This window comes from Eriocheir sinensis, chromosome 1 (genome assembly GCF_024679095.1).
Source record: "Eriocheir sinensis breed Jianghai 21 chromosome 1, ASM2467909v1, whole genome shotgun sequence".
Lineage (NCBI taxonomy): Eukaryota > Metazoa > Arthropoda > Malacostraca > Decapoda > Varunidae > Eriocheir > Eriocheir sinensis.
In genome coordinates this window covers 2,530,061-2,544,518 of record NC_066509.1, presented here as the reverse complement: position 1 = coordinate 2,544,518, position 14,458 = coordinate 2,530,061, and the positions used below count along the sequence as shown (strand labels likewise).

The window sequence follows — 14,458 nt, the reverse complement described above, 5'->3', positions numbered from 1 at the left end:
ATACGAGAACAACATAGAGAGAAAAAAGAGCACTGTCCATATTTTTAGTTTTAATAGCCAAACGATATTATTAGTACATTTTGTTTTAGAGTACTTCTGGACTGTGTATATTTATTTGTTGTTAGTATAAATGAAACAAAAATGGACGAAACGAATCCCAGTTAAGAAAAAAAGAGGTTACCTGGTAAAACACACACACACACACACACACACACACACACAGGTAACTCATTAAGCCGCCTGGCACAAGGGATGACAATTTCACCTGGAGACTTCAAGGTAGACCACAAGCCCCTCCCTAAACTCCCTCCCTCCCTCTCTCCTTCATTCCTAATCTTTCTAAATTCCTTCCTTCCCTCCTTCCTTCCTTTCTTCCTATCTTCATTTATTCAATATTTATTAATTTCTAACATTTTTAAACTCTTTCCTATCTAACCTTTTTAAATTCCTTCCTCCCTTCCTTCCTTCTTTCTTTGTTTTCTTCCTCTCCTTCCTTCCTTCCTTCCTTCCTTCATTCATTCAGTCATTCATTCATTCATTCATTCATTCAGTCATCTATTCATTCATTCCTAACCTTTCTAAACTCCTTCCCTCCCTCCTTCCTTCCTACCTTCATATATTCATTGAGATTTTCATTCACGCAATCATTCATTCATTCAGTCATTCATTCCGTTCTTCCTTCCTTCCTTCCTTCCTTCCCTCTGAGGACGCTGCGAGAGGGAGTAAGGAAGGAATGAGAGCAGAGAAGGATGCAAGAAAAGGAGATGAGAAAAGAAGAAACAGAGGAAGAAAAATAAGAATAAGGAAGAAAGAGAAAGAGACATAGATGCGTGTGATGGAGAAGCTAAAGAACGGAAAGGAAGGAAGAAGGGAGGCAGGAAGAGAGGAAGGGAAAGCGGCGAAGCGGTTGATGAGAAAGAAGAAGAAAAAAATATATAGAATGGAAATGAAGGAGTAAAGGAGGAAGAAGGGAAGAGAGACAATGAGAAAGAAAGGGAGGAAGTGGAAGAGATGAAGCGTGTGATGGAAAGACTAAAAAAATGAAGAGAAATTGATGAGAGAGAGAGAGAGAGAGAGAGAGAGAGAGAGAGAGAGAGAGAGAGAGAGAGAGAGAGAGAGAGAGTTGAGTGAGGTTGACGTGAATAGAGGGTAGAAGAGACATTATGGGGAAAGTTAATGGATATATGGAGGAGGAGGAGGAGGAGGAGGAGGAGGAGGAGGAGGAGGAGGAGGTGGAGGAGGAAAGGAAGGAGGTTGATCAATGAGACTGGAGGCATTGGAATGAGGGAGGCGGAGGAGGAGAAGGAGGAGGAAGAAGAGGAGGAGGAGGAGGAAGAAGAGGAGGAGGAGGAGGAGGAGGTGTGAGAAAGGAAGCCATAAAATAAAGTACAAAGAAAAAAAAACGAAAAAAAAAAGATTGCGAAGAGGAGAAGAGAGAGAGAGAGAGAGAGAGAGAGAGAGAGAGAGAGAGAGAGAGAGAGAGAGAGAGAGAGAGAGAGAGAGAGAGAGAGAGAGAGAGAGAGAGAGAGAGAGAGAGAGAGAGAGAGAGAGAGAGAGAGAGAGAGAGAGAGAGAGAGAGAGAGAGAGAGAGAACAGGGAAGACCTCAGAACGCAAAGAAATTGGAAATATACAAAAAAAAAGAGAAAGAAATGAAGGAAAGAGAAGAGAGAACAAAAAGAGAGAGGCGGAGGAGATGGATGAAAAAAAGAGAAGGAAGGAAGGAAGAATGACAGGAGGAGGAGGAGGAGGAAGAGGAAGAAGAGGAGGAGGAGGAGGAGGAGGAGGAGGGAGGGGATGAAAGAGCAGAGGAATGACTAAAGAAACAACAAAAAAAGAAAAAAGTAAGAAATAAAGGAGGAGGAGGAGGAGGAAGAGGAGTAACAGGAGGAAGAAGAAGAAGAAGAAGAAGACCGACGGAGGAGGAGGAGGAGGAGGAGGAGAGAAGTGAAAATTAACGAATGGAGGAATAAGACAAAATTTGGTTAGCACACGAGAGAGGAAGATAATTAAAAGAAAACAAAACAAAAAAAGCGAAAAGGAAGAAAGGAGGAATAACAGAAAGAAGAGTAGAAGTAGAAAGAAGAAGAAGAAGAAGAAGAGAATCACGGAGAAGAAGAAGAAGAGGAGGAGGAGGAGTGAGAAGGAGATAAACAGAGGAAGAATGAGACAAGATATGGTTGGCACACGAGAGAGCAAGGCAATTAATGACAAAAAAAAAAGAGAGAAGGAAGGAAGGAAGGAGGAATGACAGAAGGAAGAGGAGGAGGAGGAAGAATCACGGAGAAGAGGAGGAGGAGGAGAAGATAAACAGAGGAAGAATGAGACAAGATATGGTTGGCACACGAGACAGCATGGCAATTAATGAGAGAAAAAAGAGAGAAGGAAGGAAGGAAGGAGGAATGACAGAAGGAAGAGGAGGAAGAATCACGGAGAAGAAGAAGAGGAGGAGGAGGAGGAGGAGATAAACAGGTGAAGGAATGAGACAAGATTTGGTTGGCACGCGAGAGAGCAAGGCGTCCAGCATGTGTCGTCTTAAGGTGTCGCAGAATATATACATAAGTCAGCCCTCAACTCAGCAGGTCCCGTTTTCTCTCTGTCGCACCTGGATGTGGTTTTGGGACCATTAATAACACCGGGTGATAGTACTGTGTCAAGGTGGCTTCGGATTTCACCGGCTGTATTATTATTATTATTATTATTATTACTATTATTATTATTATTATTATCATCGTCTCCTTTTCCTTGTTTTCTTTTGATTTTTCTTCCTTTTTCTTTTCCTTCGCTCTTGTGTCTCCTCCTCCTCCTCCTCTTCTTCCTCTTCCTCTTCCTCTTCTTCCTACTCCTCTTCGTTATCGGTAAATTTGAACATTCCCAGTTTTTGTATAGTAGTAGTAGTAGTAATAGTAGTAGTAGTAGTAGTAGTAGTAATAGTAGTTTAAGTAGCAATCGAAAAAGAAGAATAAGAAAAAGAAGAAGAAGAAGAAGAAGAAGATGTTGTGAGAAAGCCAATAATAGAAATAATAAATAAATAAATAAATAAAATGAAAATAAAAACAACAACAACAACAACAACAAGCTCCACGGTTTGTTTGTTAAATGACGTCCTTTAAACTTGACCATGAGAAAAGAAACGGAGAGAGTCACGCTAATAAGAGAAAAACAACAACAACAGTAACAACCAAGGCAGCTGAAAATAATAATAATAATAATAATAATAATAATAATAATAATAATAATAATAATAATAATAATAATAATAATAATAAGTGTCCCCGTTTGCAGAGTGAATTAGTTTACCATCAAAGTGCTGTGGACGGTAAAAGCCACCACTACCACCACCACTACCACCACCACCACTACCATCACCACCACCATCACCACCACCACCAACACAAACAACATACGATATCCATTAATTTTAACTCAAGGGATCTTCATATATTTCACTTTCTCTCTCTCTCTCTCTCTCTCTCTCTCTCTCTCTCTCTCTCTCTCTCTCTCTCTCTCTCTCTCTCTTCTCTCTCTCTCTCATTTTTATTAGTTTCTTGAGAGAGAGAGAGAGAGAGAGAGAGAGAGAGAGAGAGAGAGAGAGAGAGAGAGAGAGAGAGAGAGAGAGAGAGAGAGAGAGAGAGAGAGAGAGAGAGAGAGAGAGAGAGAGAGAGAGAGAGAGAGAGAGAGAGAGAGAGAGAGAGAGAGAGAGAGAGAGAGAGAGAGAGAGAGAGAGAGAGAGAGAGAGAGAGAGAGTACTTCTTTAACAGGTGAAAACACACACACACACACACACACACACACACACACACACACACACACACACACACACACACACGGACTCACCTTTCTATCTCAGGTCATCCGATAAGTTAGGTCAAAGATGGTGGAGGAGGATGGGGAGAAGGGGAGGAGGGGGGGAGGTCAGGGGTCAGCTGTTGTGTTTTTAGCTGACCTTTTCTCTTCCTCCTCCTTATTATCTCTTCTCTCCCTTTTTCCTTCCTTCGTTTCTCCCTTTCTTTATCTTTCTTTATTTTCTGTCTTTTTTTCTTTCTCTTCCTTTTATTTCAGTTCTTTCAGTCTCTCTTTTATTCAACCTTTTCAGTAATAAACGTTTTAATTTATTATTTATTTTATTTATATTTATTTTATCTTCATTTATTTATTTATTTTATTTTATTTATCTACTTTTTATCTTTTTTATTTTGTATCGAGCGACTTGGCTAAACGAGAACAACTTTTTGACCGTAGCGAATGTCTGTCTGTCTGTCTGTCTGTCTGTCTGTCCTCTTTACCGCACTTTCAACTTTCACTCCATAATTATACAAACGGCTTTTTTATATTAATTTTTTTACCCCTCTCTGACCAGTCCGATAACCCCCCCCCCCCATAAAAAAAAGTTCTCATTTAGCAAACAACTCTCCTGTCTTTACACCAGATGCCCTCGTTCACCCGTTCAATACACGTTTTTTTCCTCTATATCTCCGTTCACTAGACCTCAATCTTCCTCCCTCTGTACCCGATGCCCTCAAAGCCTCGTTCGTTCACCCGTTCAATACACGTTCTTTACCTCAATGTCTACGTTCACTAGACCTCAACCTTCCTCCCTCTGTACCCGATGCCCTCAATGCTACGTTCGTTCACCCGTTCAATACACGTTCTTTTCCTCTAATTCTCCGTTCACTAGACCTCAATCTTCCTCCCTCTGTACCCGATGCCCTCAAAGCCACGTTCGTTCACCCGTTCACTACACGTTCATTTTCTTCCATACGTTCACTATATCTACTAAGTCTTGTGTATCGTTCCCTTCTGGTGTGTTATACTTTTTCGTTCAGTGAGGTATAAGGAGGGAATGTGACGGAGATGAGGACTGAGGTCACGCGCAGGTTAACTATTGGCTTTGTTAATCTGATGTTACACCTTATAGGACTGTTTGGTAAGGTTGAGAGGGGCCGTGTTTGACTGGGAAGCTGATTGGTATGTGTGTGTGTATGTGTGTGTTTGTTTTGATTGTGTTCTGTCTATCTGTGTCTATCTATCTATCTATATATCTATCTGTGGTGTCTGTTTTGTTATCTGTGTCAATCTCTGTCTACCTATTTAATTATATCTATCTGTCCATATATATCTCTATCTACCTGTCTGTCTATCTATCTATTGCTCAAACATCTTTTCCCACCATAACATTTTCTATCTGTCTATCAATCTCTATATCTACCTATTTAACTATGTGTATTTATCTATTTCTATTTATCTATCCATGTCTGTCTCTGTCTGTATCTATCTATTGCTCAAACACCTTTTCCCTCCATAATCTTTTCTTTTCTATCTGTCTATCAATCTCTATATCTACCTATTTAACAAAGTCTTTATTTATGTCTATCTATCTATCTATCTATGTCTGTCTGTTTCTCTGGCACCTTTTTCCCCCCTCCCTGACCTTTTCTTTGAGAGGGCGACCATGGCAAGCGGGTCCATTTCACTCTGTTTCTACTTTCCCTCTGTCGCAAGCCTTCTTCCCTTTTTCGCAACGCTCACTTCGCCCCCTCCCTCCCTCATAGCTATTTCGTTCCACCCTTCCACTGGTCCGCCACTGGTGTATGTGAATGAAGCACCTCTCCTCCCGAAATTGACCTATCCTTCGGCCACTCCTCTAACTCTTTTTAGGATCAGTGACTAGCGAGCTTTTATTTTCATTTTTTTTTTTTATGCCCTTGAACTGATTCCTTTGCTGTAAGAAGAAAAAAAAAAAACTGATGTGTGTGTTACGTGTTGACCCCCAAATTTGATCGAAGTAGTTGTGGTCTCCTGCCATGCAATCAATCAGTCAGTCAGTCAGTCAGTCAGTCAGTCGATCCTAACAATCCCATTTAACTGACTTAGTGAATGCATCAACTATACAGATAACTTTTTTTTTTACTCGAATCTCAATTTTTTTTTCTCCGATATCCGAAACTGACCCGAACCCTTCACCGATAATATAATCCTGGAAGCCAACTCTTATTACCGATACCCGATACCCGATACCCGTTAGAAACCCTTCACCGATAATATAATCCTGGAAACCAACTCTTATTACCGATACCCGATACCCGATACCCGTTAGAAACCCTTCACCGATATCCGGAAAGCCATTTTTTTTACCCATACCCGATATTCGATACCCAATACTCGATACCCGATATTCTTCACTGGTAATCCAGAATTTTTTTTTTTACCGATATACGAGGGCCGAGACCCGATACCCTTCATCGATAGACTACCCATACCCGATACTCGATACCCAATACTCGATACCCGATATTCTTCACTGATAATCCAGATTTTTTTTTTTTACCGATATACGAGAGCCGAGACCCGATACCCTTCACCGATAGACTACCCATACCCGATACTCGATACCCAGTACTCGATACCCGATATTCTTCACTGATAATCCAGAATATATTTTTTTAACCAATATACGATAGCCGAGACCCGATACCCTTCACCGATAGACTGATCCGACAGAATCCACTTTTTTCCTCTTTACCGATCGCGAACAACAGCCGCCGACGCCGCAACCCCTACTTTCGCGACGCAGGGAAGTGTCGCCGCCGTCACTGCCCGCCGCCTGGCACTACTGAGGGCCGGCCGAGGCGCGGGGCGGGTCAGGAAGCGAGGAGGTCGGCGCGGCACCCACCTGGCTTCCGCGGCTAATGGCATTAAGGAATTCCCGCGCTGGCACTATGGGCGTATAAGGAAGAGTGCTCATTCTTCGTGTCTCCTGCTGTCTCTGGGCCTGTCTGTCTGTCTGTGCAGGGCTGACTGGCTGGCTGATGGGATGGACTGATGGGTGCTAGGTTGGTTATGTGTGTGTATGTCTGTCTGTCTGTCCGTCTGTTTCTTTGTCTGTGGTCAGTCTTGTGCCTCCTGGTGTCTCTGGGCTTGTCTGTCTGTCTGTAGTGGGCTGACTGGCTGGCTGATGGACTGTTGGGATTGGCATTATTTTTCTACGGTAAAGGAAGCAACTCAATGGCAAAAAAGGAAAAAGCCGAAAAGAGTCCGCTAAGGTTGTCTATGTCTCATTCTATTCTCTGTTGGCACAACAATCTATTACATTGTCAAGTTTATATTCCTTTCATCCCCTCCTCTTTCCCATCCTTTCTCTTTTTCCCTTCCTCTTCCCCTCCTATACAAAAAGCGTAGAGAGGAGTGGCTATAAGAGAGATGAGTTTTAGGAGGGCTGGTGCTGTCTGTATGTCTGTCTGTCTGTTGGTTAGTTGGTTTCTCAGTCAGTCAGTCAGTCAGCTTGTCTCATGTTTGTCTGGTTGTCTCTAAGTCTGTCTGTCTGTCTGTGGTTGTCTGTCTGCATGGTTGGCTGGTGTTGCAATGAGCTGGTTGTCTGTGTCTTATTCTATTCTCTGTTGGCACAAAAATCTATTAATCGTCAAGTTAATATTCCTCTCTTTCCCTCCTCCTTCCCATTCTTTCTCATTTTCCCTTCCTCTACCCCTCCTTTCTTCCTTTCTCTCATCCCTGTCTTTCCTCTTTTCCTCCATCTCTTCTTTCCCTCCTTCATTCATTTCTGTCTTTCTTTTTTCATACTTCCATTATTCCTTCCTTCATCCTTCATTCCTTTCTATCTTCCCCTTTCTATCCTCTTTTGTATTTGCTTGTCTCTGTCTAATTCTATCGTCTCTTGGCACAAAAATCTATTACATCGTCAAGTTTAAATGTTCCTTTCGTCTCCTCTTCCTTCCCTCCCTCTGTCCTTCCCATCCCTTCTCTTCTTCCCTTCCTCTACCATTCCTTCTCTCCACCTGTTCTCAGTCACTTCCTCACTCTCTTTCCTGTCTCATTTTCTATCCTCCCTCCTTCCATACCTCCCCCCTAAGATATAAATCATTGTGGCTTTCTTCCCTTACTCCTTCCCTATACCTCCATCTCTCCATCTCTCTCTTCTTGCAATGTCAAATAACCTGTAAATACGCCTTAACCTTACTTTCTCTTCCTTCTTCTTCTGTACTTTCATCTTCTCTCTATCTCCTTGCCCCTTCTTTATCGTCTTGTGTCTGTGTGGGTATTATCTTTATTCTTTCTCTCTCATTCCCTTGTTTTCCTCTTCTTTCCTTCCTTTTTGTAATTCTCTCTTCTCTGCTTTCTAATCTTCCTTCCTGCTTTTCCTCTGTTTTCTTCTTTTCTTCCTTTCATTGTTCTTTCTTCTCCTCCTTGATTCTCTTTTCTTCGTCTCTCTCCTCTCTCCTTGGTTCCGTGTGTGTGTGTGTGTGTGTGTGTGTGTGTGTGTTCTCGTTTTTCACACCCTGGCACTACTACATAACTACTCTCTCTCTCTCTCTCTCTCATGTTCGTTTCACCCTTAGCATGTTGAAGCCGTAGAAATGGAGGTGGTGGTAGTGGTGGTGGTGATGGTGGTGTTTGTGGTGGCAGTGGTAGTGACAGTGGTGGTGATGGTGGTGATGAATGCTAAGAGAATGGTGATGTACTGGTGGTGGTGGTGTTTGTGATGGTTACTAATGGAGTGGTGGTGTTGATGGTGTTGGTGTTGGTGTTGGTGGTAGTATTGGTGTTGGTGGTGGTGGTGGTGGTGATGGTGGTGGTGGTGATGTTATTGGTGGTGATGGTGATGGTGGTGGTGGTGATGTTATTGGTGGTGATGGTGATGGTAGTGGTGGTGGTAGTGACGGTGATGGTGGTGGTGATGGTGATGGTGGTGGTGATGGTGGTGGTGGTGGTGATGGTGATGGTAGTGGTGATGGTGGTGATGGTGAGACAACTTCCTTTTCTGTATTAGTGAAGTCAAGTAAAGTAGGAGGAGGTCAGAGAGAGAGAGAGAGAGAGAGAGAGAGAGAGAGAGAAAGCACAAGTTAAGCTGTTTATTTATACTTTTGAACCAACCAACGTAACGTACGAACGAAGCAGCGAACTCACGAAGCCCCGAGACAGCGAACCGACACACACACACACACACACACACACACACACACACACACACACACACACACACACACACACGTCAAGTCCACTCCCTCTTCTGTACTTTTTTATCTTATTATATTTTTGCTAAGTTCATATTTATTAGTTTTATTTATTTTCTCCTTTTTTCTTATTGTTTTATGTTCGCTTGATTTGTTGTTGTTGTTGTTGTTGTTGTTGTTATTATTATTATTATTTTTATTATTATTATTATTATTATTATTATTATTATTATTATTATTATTATTATTATTATTATTATTATTAAATTTGAAACGAGATAAAAAGTGAATGTATTTGTTTTTTATCATTGTTGTTGTTTTTCTTTTCTCTGTCTGTCTGTCTGTCTGTCTGTGTCTGTCTGTCTGTCTTTGTATAATTTTCTTTACCGTTTTTTCAATCTTCCCCTCCTCTCTCTCTCTCTCTCTCTCTCTCTCTCTCTCTCTCTCTCTCTCTCTCTCTCTGTTACATCTTTTTTCATCTATCTTCACTTTCTTCTCCCTCTCTTTACTCTCTTCTTCCTTTTCCTTTCTTTCATTGCTAGTTTTCACCTTCTTCCTCTTCTTTTTACTCCTCCTCTCTTCTTCTTCTTCTTCTTCTTCTTACTTTTCTCCTCCTCTTCTCCTTACTCCTCTCCTTCATCCTCTTTCTCAATCAATTTATCTATACCTATCTATCTATCTATCTGTCTATCTATCTATCCTTTCAATCTACTTATTCATTCTCCTACATCTTTTCTCCACCTCCTCCTCTTCCTCCCCTACATCCTCTTTCCCTTTCTCCTCCTCCTCCTCCTCCTCCTCCTGTATCCTCGTCTTCTCCTCTCACGGCGGCGTCATAAGAGCGCAAAACACCACCGATATAATGAGACTTCCGACCTTACGTCACTCTTCCTTCAAGCGTTCAATGGTCCTTTTTTTTTAACCCCGAGGCCACACAAGGCAATGACCTCCTCCTCCTCCTCCTCCTCCTCCTTACTTCCTTCCTTTACCTCTCTCTCTCTCTCTCTCTCTCTCTCTCTCTCTCTCTCTCTCTCTCATTAGAGAGAGATAGAGAGAGAGAGAGAGAGAGAGACAGAGAGAGAGAGCGAGATCGAGAGAGAGAGGAAGTAATTATGACTGAAAGAAAGTAAACGGGAGGAGGAATAATGGAAGGAAGTGAAGGTGGAGGAGGAGGAGGTGGAGGAGGAGGAGGAGGAGGAGGAAGGGAAGACGATATGATAAGAGGGAAAGCTTATTTGACACCATGACTAAGAGAGAGAGAGAGAGAGAGAGAGAGAGAGAGAGAGAGAGAGAGAGAGAGAGAGAGAGAGAGAGAGAGAGAGAGAGAGAGAGAGAGAGAGAGAGAGAGAGAGTAAATCTTACATCACGATACTATATTTCTTTTTTTACAGTTTCCTCCTCCTCCTCCTCCTCCTCCTCCTCCTCCTCCTCCTCCTCCTCCTCCTCCTCCTCCTCCTCCTTGAACCATGAATTGGGGCAAAGGAGAGTAACGGATGTGGGGACCTGCTGTTCACTCTGCAAGGAGGAGGAGGAAGAGGAGGAAGAGGAGGAGGAGGAGGAGGAGGAGGAGGCATGTTGAACGGTATTACCAACTCTCTTCCTCCTCCTCCTCGTCCTCCTCTTTTTCTTCCTCATCCATCAATTGTACGTGATGATTTAATTTCTCTCTCTCTCTCTCTCTCTCTCTCTCTCTCTCTCTCTCTCTCTCTCTCTCTCTCTCTCTCTCTCTCTCTAAATCATTCAAGTGTGCATCCTTTGTTCCCCCGCTAACACACACACACACACACACACACACACACACACACACACACACACACACACACACACACACACACACACACACAGGTTGACACATTCCTAGTTTTTTTTCCTTTATTCCTTTATTTAAACGCAAGTCATTTCCTCATGGCCTGTGTGTTCCATTGTAAATATTCTCCCATTGTTATTTTTCTTCCTTTTTTTTGACACCTAATTGCGAGGATGAGAGGAGGAGGAGGAGCAAGAGGAGGAGGGGGAGGAGGAGGAGGAGGAGGAGGAGGGGGGGGGGGTGCTATGTGTCCTTGTTAGCGCATCTTCAAATCTCCATATCTCGGCTTTTTGTTTATGCTGATGATGTTGATGATGATGATGATTTTCGTGTTTTATAAGGTGTTACTAATAATGATAAGCTACTATTTATACAACTACTACTACTACTACTACTACTACTACTACTACTACTACTACTACTACTACTACCACTACTACTACTACTACCACCACCACCACACGATATCTCAATAGGGTCAAATTTACCGATGACTAAAACTATGAAAAAAATCTTGAAAAAAAGGAAGAGAAAGGAAACTGAAACGGTATTACTAACATTACGAGCGAATTATTATTAGAAAAAGAAACTAAAATGATGGAAATGTATAAATAAATGATAGAAAAAAAATAAAAGATATGAAAAAAATAACAGAAATATGTATGAAAAGAGGAAGAGAAAGGAGAAGAGAAAGGAAAAGAAGAGAAAGAAGACAAAAACGAAGGAGAACAAGAAAAATGATAGAAAAATGCGTAAACAAACAAGAAAACAAGTGAAAACAAGAAGAAAGATAAAGAAGATAAACGAGAGAAGGAAGAAAACAAAGGGAAGGAGGAAGGCGGAAAAAGAAAGCGTTATTTAAATATGCGAACACGTGCCATCCACCTCTCCCGCTTCCACCATTCCACCGCCGCTCACAAATATTGGCTTAAGACCATATCTCCACTTTGCTGTAGCGGTAGATCTTAAAGAGGAGGAGGAGGAGGAGGAGGAGGAGAGGATGATGATGATGATGATGATGATGACGATGACGAGGAGGAGGAGGTAGAAGAAGAAAAAAAAAGTAGATGATGATGAAGATGAGGAAGAAGAAGATGAAGAAGAAGAAAAAGAAAAACAAGAAAAAGAGAAGCAGAAGAAGGAGAAAGAGAAAGACTAGGAGGAGGAAGAAGAGGAGGAAGAAGACCAAGAACAAGAAACAGAACAAGAAGAAGAAGAACAAGAAGAAAAAAAAGAAAACGAAGCAGAAGAACGAGATCAAGAAGAGAAAGGAAAAGAAGAAGAAAAAGAAGAAAACAAAACAAAAAATTTAAAGACCAAGACATTTTTTACACTTACCAAAACCTGATGACCTGCCTGAGGGAAATTTAAACACGCCCCCCCCTAAAAAAAATACGGGGCAGTAGGAATGTTGTTGGTATTCTCTGACCGACCCGCAGAGGAAGGGAAAAAAACAAACGAGGTCACCGCGAGAAAGATAACCTAAAGAGCAAAAAAAAAAAATAATGGTGTCAGTTTCTTGTTGCTACATACTGAATAAGGTCACAAGGAAGGAGGCTTAGGTTGGAAATAATGTTAAGTGAGTAAGGAAGTAAGGAACGACTGAGTGAGTGAGTGAGTGAGTGACTGACTGACTGTCTGATTCGTTGACTCATTTACTGCCTGACTGAAAGAATGAAGGTTGGAAGAAAGGAAGAAAGTAAGTTGGGAAGGAAGGAAGTAAATTTTGGAGCATTTACGTTTTAGCTGCGCGTGGTCTCGGTGTTCATCTCCGTCGCATTAACCCTTGAGACTCCCGAGTTAAGAGGAAAGTAAAATATGAAGTGCTCGAGTTTTGGCTGACATACAAAGAGAGATTTAAACATGAAAGAGTAAACAAAAAGAAAATCATCAACAACATAACTATACAAAAAAAGTTAAGGGAGAGTAAACTGGAGATAAAAAAAAAGAGAGAAAAGAATACACTAAGATAAACCAGAACGACAAAACCCTTGAAAAAAAAAAGAAATGCAAAGAAGAGTAACTAACTAACTAACTAACTAATGGGAGGGTAAACTGGGGATAAAAAAAAAAGAAAGAAAAGAGTAAACAAACAAACAAAAACAACAACGAAACCCCACAACAAAAACATGCGAAGGAGGGAAGATACACTGAAGGAAAAAAAAAAAAAAGAAATTAGGTTAAAAAAAAAAAAGGGTTTGTCAATTCACTCCCGACCAATGAAGGAAATAATAGTAGTGTTTGAGGGAGAGAAAGCTTGGGCGTCCTTAAGATGACCCAATAGTGTTTATCCTAAGGGTGGGGAGAGGTGTGTAAGAGAAACCGATGCGTTGGGTTAGTTGAAGTGAAGGGGTAGTGTGTGTGTGGGGGGGGTGGGGGGAAGGGGGGGGAAGGAGAGTCTGTGTTGTATGTTTTTTTTTTGGGGGGGGTTATGTATATATGTATGGGGGGCAGGGTAGTGTGTGTTAGGTGAAAGGTTGTCTGTTTGTGTGTGTGTTTGTATGTGTAGAAGGGGTGTGTGTAGGGGGAGATTGTGTATGTGTGTGAGGAGGAGAGAGAGGGTGTATTTGTGTGTGTGTGGGGGGGTTGTGTGTGTGTGTGTGTGTGTGTGTGTGTGTGTGTGTGTGTGTGTAAGGAAGGAAGGAAGGAAGAATGAAAGAAAGAAAGAAAGAAAGAAAGAGAGAAGGAAAGAGAAAAAGAAAGAAAGCAAAAGAGAAAGAAAAAAAGAAAGAAAGAAAAGGCTTATCATAACATAGCACTCAGTTTAGCCCCCCAACACACAAACACACACACACACACACACACACACACACACACACACACACACACACACACACACACACACGCACACACACACACACACACAACTCCCCCCACAACCCCCTCCCCCCCCTTCTCACACACTCACACTAATTTGTCTCCATAGAAAACGAGGTCCCCTATGTGTCTATTAAATCCTTCAACTTTCCCTTCTCACCTCCACTAATTACCATAGAGGCAGGTAAGGGCCGCCGCGGGGCCTGAAAGTTACCTGTCGAGGCGGAGGTGTGAGGTGGTGTCGGTGGCGGTGAATCAATAAGAGAAAACTGACAGGTAGGTACGTACTTTAGGAGGTACTCTTTCTCTTTACTGTAATGGTTTAAGTGGGTGTTGTGGCTTTCTTTCTTGTTCTCGTATATCTTTGTTTGTTTATCTATATCTATCGTACTTTTTCTTTCTGTCATTCTATATAGCGATCTGTCTTATTATCGTAGTTATATGTACCTTTATTATTTTTCTACTTTTGTTTATTCTCATTTCCATTCGTAGTTTTTTTGTTCATCCATCATAGTGATACCCCAAAACATCGATCTATCCACCTCTCAAGAGGGGTCGCCAAGCGCTTTTCCGGGGGTCGCCAAGACCTCAAAATATCAAACATGGTGTTTTTATGTTACAATAACACATAAACAACTAAACTAGTGGGGTCGTGGTCCATTCTAGAGGTGCATGATTGGGGTCGCCTGAAAAAAAAAGGTTGTTTTATAGGCGGTGGCCGAGTGGTCAGCGTGCGGGCGTGATGAGCCCGAGGACCCTGGCTCGAGTCCCACCAATGCACGCTACAATTTTCAACCATCGCCGAGTAGCGGAAGGTTACCCACATGCTGCCCAGATCTTCAGCCAACAATAACTTATGCGACTTCG

General features: G+C 42.0%; 1 protein-coding gene and 1 long non-coding RNA gene across 6 annotated transcripts in view; one reads left to right on the top strand and one right to left on the bottom strand.

Annotated features, from left to right (window-relative positions):
- The window catches only part of LOC127005409 (uncharacterized), an 88,958-nt gene that overhangs the window by 43,820 nt on the left and 30,680 nt on the right, over positions 1 to 14,458 (top strand). The gene's annotated exons all lie outside the window — the stretch shown is intronic.
- LOC127004672 (myosin-IIIb-like) overlaps positions 1 to 14,458 on the bottom strand; it is a 67,370-nt gene that overhangs the window by 46,612 nt on the left and 6,300 nt on the right. The window contains exons 1-2 of one of the 5 annotated variants that reach the window (XM_050872924.1): positions 6,522 to 6,655; positions 3,836 to 4,086 (exon numbers count right to left, since the gene is read on the bottom strand). The exons of the other annotated variants lie outside the window; for them this stretch is intronic. The gene's annotated coding sequence lies outside the window, so the exon portion shown is untranslated. Of the gene's footprint in view, positions 1 to 3,835; positions 4,087 to 6,521; positions 6,656 to 14,458 lie in introns of those variants that run through there. 5 annotated transcript variants of the gene reach the window in all.